Here is an 8,405-nt window from a genome sequence, read left to right on the forward strand (position 1 = left end):
TGGGAATTGCTGCCACTTCCACTGCCATTTTGGAAAAGAAAAAATGATAGGGCTGCGACTGCTTGTGAGTATTCACCTGTTGGAAAATTGTCTTAAAACTTGTCTATTTAAAATTCTGTATTTATTTATACAGTCAGTTCAGGCATAGCTTAGCTTCCCCTCAATATTTCAGCCCATGGCAGTCAGCGTGTTTAAAGCTGCTGACAGTCACAGGTTGAATTAGATCCAGATACTCAATGCTAAGGCCTGACATTGAATATCTGGGTCATGTGCGCTTGCTGGCAGTTATCTGGGTGCTGGCCGATATATAGACTGGTGCCCAGATAATTAAGGACCAGATATTCAAAGGATTTATGCACTCAACACACCCAAGGAGGCTTTGCGCAGCCAGATATAACTAAACACTTTCCGTTGAAGTTTGAGCAAATAGAGCTTGGGCAAACAAGCAAACAAATAGAGAAATATAGGAAACAGACATCTTCACAGCATTCACACGGCACACCCAGGAGACTTGAAAGCCCTCCCAGTGATCCAGATCTAGAAAAACCTTATTCAAAGTGGGGGGTAGTTCATTTCATAGAAACGAGTCAGATCATTTGGGATACACACCCCAGATAGAGAATACTATGAGAGGCCCATTGAAAAGCTCCAACAGTAACGGTATTGGCACCGTAAGGTTCAAACAGCTCAGACTTTTGCACATTTAACTGAAAGCCCGACAGGCGCCCGTACTGAAAGAAACGCCAAAGACAGGTCTAAAGGGAGGGCACAGGATCAGTAAGCAACAATTTATGCTCCTAGTCGCCCACCCCAATCCTGTGCACCTCTGCACTATCCCAAATCACCTGAGCCAAAGGCTCCAAAACTAACGCAAAAAGTAAAGGAGACAGTGGGCAGCCCTGCTGAGTACCACATTGCATAGCAAAAAAATACGTATAACCACCATTCACTAAAAGACAAGCTTCAGGGCTCCAGTAGAGTAAGGAGAGCTTGCCCCCAAAACTCCCACTGAATCTGAAACACCAGAAAGTAGCCATCATAAAAGACCAAGAAACCCAGTCAAAGGCCTTCTCCGCATCCACTGCTGACAATACTGCCGGAGAAGGTCCACGACTAGCAACCTACATCAGAAACAACATCTGGTGGATATTATCGTTCGGCTGCTGACCAGCAATGAATCCCAACTGATCAGCCTTAATGAGTTCTGGCAAGAAACACCAGAGTCAAGCAGCCAGGTTCAAGTAAGAAGTTTACAGTCAACCCCAGCAGGATTTTTTTTGTCTACTTTTTTATTTTGACTACAGGGTTCATGCATCGTTTGGACAGCATCAGTAGATTTGTCTTAATTTGAATGAACCTTTGGAAGAATATCTATATATGCCAATCCATAGACCCCTGAAGAAGGCCTCTTTGGCCGAAACACGGACCATGTAGGGTCTTAATAAAGGAATTTGGCTTTTTTACACCTGTGATTTTAGTTTGGTCTTTCTGTACATCTTCCATTCTTGTTGTTTTTTGGTGTTTTTTACGGGAGATTTGGACTCTCTTTGTCGTTGTTGGTCACTGTTCACCTGCACAGGAGTAGACAAAAAAAATCCTGCGTACTGGAGGACAACATAGGCAGGGGAAGTTGCTCCAAATAATCCTCAATCTCATGAAGAGGAACTGCAGGCACCGGCATTACAACTGAGAATAATATCGCACAAAAACTGTGCCAATATCTGATTACCCTATACCAAAGTCCCTACAGATCTTGCACCCACACAAGATTACACACTTGCTGCTTCTAAGTTTGTTACTACTACTTATCATTTCTATAGCGCTACTAGATGTACGCAGCGCTGTACACTTGAACATGAAGAGATAGTCCTTGCTCGACAGAGCTTACAATCTAATTAGGACAGACAAACAGGACAAATAACATAGTAAACATAGTAACATAGTAGATGACGGCAGAAAAAGACCTGCATGGTCCATCCAGTCTGCCCAACAAGATAAACTCATATGTGTATACCTTACCTTGATTTGTACCTGCCTTTTTCAGGGCACAGACCGTACAAGTCTGCCCAGCAGTATTTTCCGCCTCCCAACCACCAGTCCCGCCTTACAATACTGGCTCTGGCACAGACCGTATAAGTCTGCCCTCCACTATCCTTGCCTCCCAACCACCAACCTCTCTCACCCCACCTGCTCCACCACCCAATTTTGGCTAAGCTTCTGAGGATCCATTCCTACTGCACAGGATTCCTTTATGCATATCCCACGCATGTTTGAATTCCATTACCGTTTTCATCTCCACCTGTAGTGGCCTAGCGGTTAGTGGTGGACTTTGGTCCTGGGGAACTGGGTTCGATTCCCACTGCTGGCACAGGCAGCTCCTTGTGACTCTGGGAAAGTCACTTAACCCTCCATTGCCCCAGGTACAAATAAGTACCTGTATATAATATGTAAGCTGCATTGAGCCTGCCATGAGTGGGAAAGTGCGGGGAACAAATGTAATACAAATAAAATAAATATTAAAGTAAGGATGATAAAATAAGGGTTCTGAACAAGTGACTAAGGGTTAGGAGTTAAAAGCAGCATCCAAAAGGTGGGATTTTAGCTTAGATTTGAAGACGGCCAGAGATGGAGCTTGACGTACCGACTCAGGAAGTCTATTCCAGGCATATGGTGCAGCAAGATAAAAGGAACAGAGTCTGGAGTAAGCAGTGGAGGAGAAGGGTGCAGATAAGAGAGATTTACCCAGTGAACGGAGTTCCTGGGGAGGAATGTAGGGAGAGATGAGAGTGGACAGGTACTGAGGAGCTGCAGAGTGAATGCACTTATAGGTCAATAAGAGGAGTTTGAACTTATGCGGAAATGGATAGGAAGCCAGTGAAGTGACTTGAGGAGAGGGTTAATATGAGCATACCGACACTTGCGGAATATTAGTCGTGCAGCAGAGTTTTGAACAGATTGAAGAGGAGAGAGATAGCTACGTGGGAGACCTGTGAGAAGGAAGTTGCAATAGTTTAAGCGAGAGGTGATAAGAGTGTGGATGAGGGTTCTGGTAGTGTGCTCAGAAAGGAAAGGGCGAATTTTGCTGATGATATAGAGAAAGAAACAACAGGTTGTAGCAGTCTGCTGAATATGTGCAGAGAAGGAGAGGGAGGAGTCGAAGATGACCCCAAGGTTACGAGCTGATGAGACAGGAAGGATGAGAGTGTTATCCACAGAAATAGAGAATGGGGGAGGAGGAGAGGTTGGTTTAGGGGGAAAGATAAGAAGCTCAGTCTTGGTCATGTTTAGTTTCAGATGGTGCTGAGACATCTAGGCAGCAATGTCAGACAGGAAGGCTGATACTTTGGCCTGGATTTCAGCTGAGATTTCTGGTGTGGAGTGGTAGATCTGGGAGTCATCTGCGTAAAGATGATACTGAAAACCATGGGATAAGATCAGAGTACCAAGGGAAGAAGTATAGATGGAGAAAAGAAGAGGTCCCAGGACAGATCCCTGAGGTACATCAACTGCGACGAAGGCGAGATGTACTCAGATAGAAAGGAGATGGATGAATGGAAGGAAGGAAGGAAATGTTGAAGGTTGAGAGCTGAGAAAAAGGAAGAGGAAAAAAGAGATGGTGAGATGATGAATACAGAGGGTGGACAATGTGTTCCTGCAGTGTACACTGGTTTCAGATGGAGAAACAGATTAGGAAGGGACAGTACCAAGAAAAAAGAGTGTACTGGAGCCATAAGTAGTAACTGGGAGAAAAATAAATGTAAAGAGAAAATGAGCTGCAAGTCCTCCACAGCACCTGAAAGGCAGCCAGTGGTAGAGCTGAGCACCTCTCAGCCAAGGAAAGGCTTACCAGGGGTTAGGCCGAAGCTAGCATTCCTTCCCCTGAGGGTCACCTGATCCTAGCCTAAAAGCACCTGGAAACCCTGAGCACCTGGAGCGAGGGCCCTGAGAAGATCGGGGTGGACCTGGGAGTCACCCCGGATACAGCTGTGAGGATATGCAGAAGGGCTGCAAGTCCTCCACAGCACCTGGTGGGAGCGCTGGGCACCTAGAGCGGAGGCCCTGAGTGAACCTGGGAGTCACCCCAGAGAAGGCTGTAAAGGATATGCAGATGAGCTGCAAGTCCTCCACAGCACCTGAAAGGTAGCCGGTGGTAGAGCTGGGCACCTCTCAGCCGAGGAAAAGCTTATCAGGGGTTAGGCCGAAGCCAGCATTCCTCCCCCTGAGGGTTCACCAGAAACTGGCCTGCCAGGTCCCTCCACAGAAAATACTCCTGCCAGACCCGCTGCAGTTTAAACGCAATACTTTCCACCTCAAGGTCCAGCAGGTCCCGCCTACAAGGCACATCACACAGACCCATGATTCGGCTGTGGCTTACGCATATGCTCTAGTCTACCTAGCCAACGTCGCAAGAATACACCATGGTCCCGGTGTAGACAAGTGCGATAGCCTGAGAAACAAATGAGTATTCTAAATGAACCCCATAGAGGTACTGGTGCAGAGGACCGCCTTAAAAAGCAACTTCCACTTCTCAGGTGAATTCAGACCTTTAACACTAAAGGTTGAAGATCAGCCATCAAAGAAACTGAAGGAGGTCCACGCAAAACACCAAGGCTGTTCAAAGCAAAGCACCATACAGACATCCACTGCACAATAAAAGAACAAGATACACACTAAACCACGGACACCCAGTCACACAACCATGCTAGCCTGCCCTTCAGACACTGCCCCTTCCCCGTTGGAACACACCTGTATTGCAGTAGACTCCTAGTGAGAAAGTGACAAGAATAAGAGCCACAGGGCTAACTTGGAGGTAAAGCAAAGCAACTAATTACCTCAAATAAATACACAGAACAAGCCAAATACAACAATGTATAGGGGAATAAGGACCGCACACCAATAGCTTAGCATAACTAGACACGGAGGGGTAGATGCACTAACCAAAACGTTAAAGCCCTTCCCTTACCGATTCCTTAGCGAATCGGTAAGAAATGGGCATGCATCAAGGAAATCGCATGCAAATGAGCTGGTCGCTGCTAGCTCATTTGCATTGGATTTCCTTCCTAGCCAGTCGGCCAGCTGAGCATGTGCAGAGCAGCCAAGAGTTATGCTGGCTGCTCTGCGCATGCCAAACACGTCCAAAAAGGATTCCCTGACGAGCACTTGTCAGAGCCGCGGGCTGGAGCGCAAGCTGCAGCCGCCGCTACTGCCTCATTCTGGTGCTCCAATAGACACTCTTGGCATTCCAAGCCTTACTCTCTTAAAGATATTGGAAGGAACATCTCCTGTCACTGACCCTGGTAGAGCTGCTGATCTTCCCTCAGAGCCACCCTTGCTGCCAGCCCCCTTCAGAGTTCCTACTGCTGCTGCCCTCCCCTGAAGTTGTTGGTGCCGCTGACCCCTCACCCACCTGAGTGCTTCTGGTGCCACTGACCCCCACCCACCTTAGAGCTGCTGGTGCTGCTGTCCCCCCTCCTAAACTGCTGGTGCCTTTAACCCCCTCCCCCGTGAGACCCTCCTCTCACTATAACTTCCAAGTACACACTCCCACCTCCCATTCTTTCTCCTTCCCTCCTCAAACTTGATTACCCCCACACCAGTGGCACATTCTCAGCTTGCTGCTCTTCATTCCCATGGCTTTCTCTGCCAGCTCTCTCTTCCCCCATGTTGCACATTCACCTTGCTCAGCCCCTCCTCCATCCCCACAACACACAATTACGTTGCCTTGCGCAGCCCCCCATTATCCACAGCCACAAGCTGCGTTGTTCACCCTCTCTCCAGCTGAAATTGTACTGCAGGAGGAGAGGGTGAATAGCTGCACATCTAGTTGCTTCCTTCCCTTGTGCCTGCCTAGAGCCAACTGCTCATGTGAACCTAGGGGCTATACAGAGACCTTTTTTTGTTACATTTGGGCAGACTTATACAGTCTGTGCCAGAACCGGTGGTGGGAGGCGGGGATAGTGCTGGGCAGACTTATACGGCCTGTGCCACAGCCAGTGGTGGGAGGCGGGGATAGTGCTGGGCAGACTTATACGGCCTGTGCCAGAGCCGGTGGTGGGAGGCGGGGCTGGTGCTGGGCAAACTTATACGGACTGTGCCCTGAAGAGGACAGGTACAAATCAAAGTAGGGCATACACAAAAAGTAGCACATATGAGTTTATCTTGTCGGGCAGACTGGATGGACCATGCAGGTCTTTTTCTGCCGTCATCTACTATGTTACTATGTATGTAAAAAGAAGTCATCCCTAGTAGCAGAGGCCTGTGGGACTTCCAACAGCTAGCCTTACCAAGCAAGAGCCCATTGGCTAAGACTTACAGCTACAGAATGTCAGACTCCTCTGGGTTCAACACGGGACAGGTCCATGAACCAATCCCTAGAAGCCAACACCAGTTAAGGGTCTCTGCCTCAAAAGACACAGACTATGGACCGCACCCTTCAGCACAAGGCCAGCGCTGAAGAAATCCTGCTGCATCATCTGCTGGAGTCTGAGAAATACAGACTAGCACAGTTCTCCACTTGTTATACTACTTTCAGTGGAAGAATCCATTGGTATAGCAAGATGAACACAAATGTTTTTTCACATGCATTCCAGCTTGAGGCCAAGCAGCTTGACCTCCTGTTGATTTTATGGCCTCTCCCCTTATGTCTCTTTCCAGTTCTTTTTGAGCCATTTTTATGTTAGTTTCTTAGTTTGTCTGATCAATTTTATTATTTTCTTAGCTTGCTCCTAATTCAAAACCAGAGACTGAAGAACAGACAAATGACTTAGAACAGTGGTCTTCCCTAATTTTTAATTTGGGGGGGGGGGGGGGGGGGGGGGGCAGCAGCACTATGATTCCAAATGAGCTGAAGGACAGTCACCAACTAACTTCCCATGTGAGGCCTCAAGCTTGCTGTTTAGTATGTGTCAATGACATCAACCCCAGCTGCAAACTTTTCAGTGTATGTGAATGCTCGAGGCATTTCCAAAAACATTCTGTGTGTACTGAACTGCCTTGTCCTTCAAGCATGTGGCATTTCCTCCTTTCTGGTCTGAACTTGGGTAGAGGAACAAAGTGTAGTACAATAAAAGCCATAATAATGATGATGAGTGACAACACAGAAGTTTCCACAGACTGCCAGCAGCCCCCAGGCTTTGCTTTGAAGAACACTGACTTAGATCAAATATTAAACATGGATAGTGCTTCTAACAGAGCATGCAATGTCTCACTAAACTACATAGCTTTTAAAGCTGTAGCTGTTCAGTGACAGATGTAATATTAGCTTAGTCATTTATTTAGAGCAGAGGTTCTTATCCCAATCCCTAGTAGACACCTAGCCAGTAAAGTTTTCAAGATACCCATGCTGAGCACGCATAAGTACATTTTCATGCAAAACTCACATTCTTTGCAGATATGTTCCAAGGTCGAGGTTGAAAAGTCAGATTTAGCATGAAGAACTCCAAGAAATAAAAAGACCCTCTGTGAGCTTGATCCTAAGTCACCCTTTCCTTAAGCCTCAGTTTAACCAAGTAAAACCAAATTATTTGTAGGGGGTGTGTAAGTCCTCCCACCACAGATGATGCCATCAATGAAGCCCAGCATGGGAAATGCTCAAAAGCTGTGAACTAAGCTGGCAAGATCACTGTGCACATACACCATTTTGCACAACTACTGCTGTCACAGAGGACTGCTTTAGTTTATTCTTAAAGAGTAACACAGAATACAACTCCAAAGGGAAGTGAGAAGATTAGGGTCTTTCCTTCACACCAGATGCCCACCTTGTGGAATTCCTCTTGGAAACCAAAAGCACTGCTGTGATACTGTCTGGTATGTTCAAGGAAATCAAAGTTACCCTCTCAACATTCAAGTTAAGTGCTAGAAACTTGAGTTGGTATGTACCATCGCTCCTCATACCAATTAGTATTGGAAAATGCTCCAATTGCATAGGATTTGTTAGGGAACCAGATCTGTCTAATTCCAGAAGACCCTATGGGAATCACAGTTTCTGGGTCAGACAAGTTCCAGGAGCATTGTCAGGATCAGAGGAAACAAATACAAAAGCTGATCTCCTCAAACTAGATGGAAGGCATGAGCTAGTTTGCAATGAGTCCCTATCCTACAACACCTTTCTGTTGTAAAGTATAGCCAAAAAAAAAATAAAATAAATCTATTGAGGTGGTATCCCACACTTCTGGCAAGACCCTTCCGTTGGTAGGGACCAGTTGTTTAGTTGAAAAATTTTACTCTAGTAGCAGATTTGTGGCTTTGAGATCAATCCATGAGTGTTAGGATGTGGGACTAGGCCAATCTCCCAACAAAGGAGGTAGAATCCCTTTTCTCCGTGCTGGTCGTCATGGTACATGGTTACTTGAGTGTCCTGAATTAAAATTAATTTGAAGCCCTTAAGAGCATCCTATATTACTCTC

This window comes from Microcaecilia unicolor, chromosome 2 (assembly GCF_901765095.1).
Source record: "Microcaecilia unicolor chromosome 2, aMicUni1.1, whole genome shotgun sequence".
Classification (NCBI taxonomy): domain Eukaryota; kingdom Metazoa; phylum Chordata; class Amphibia; order Gymnophiona; family Siphonopidae; genus Microcaecilia; species Microcaecilia unicolor.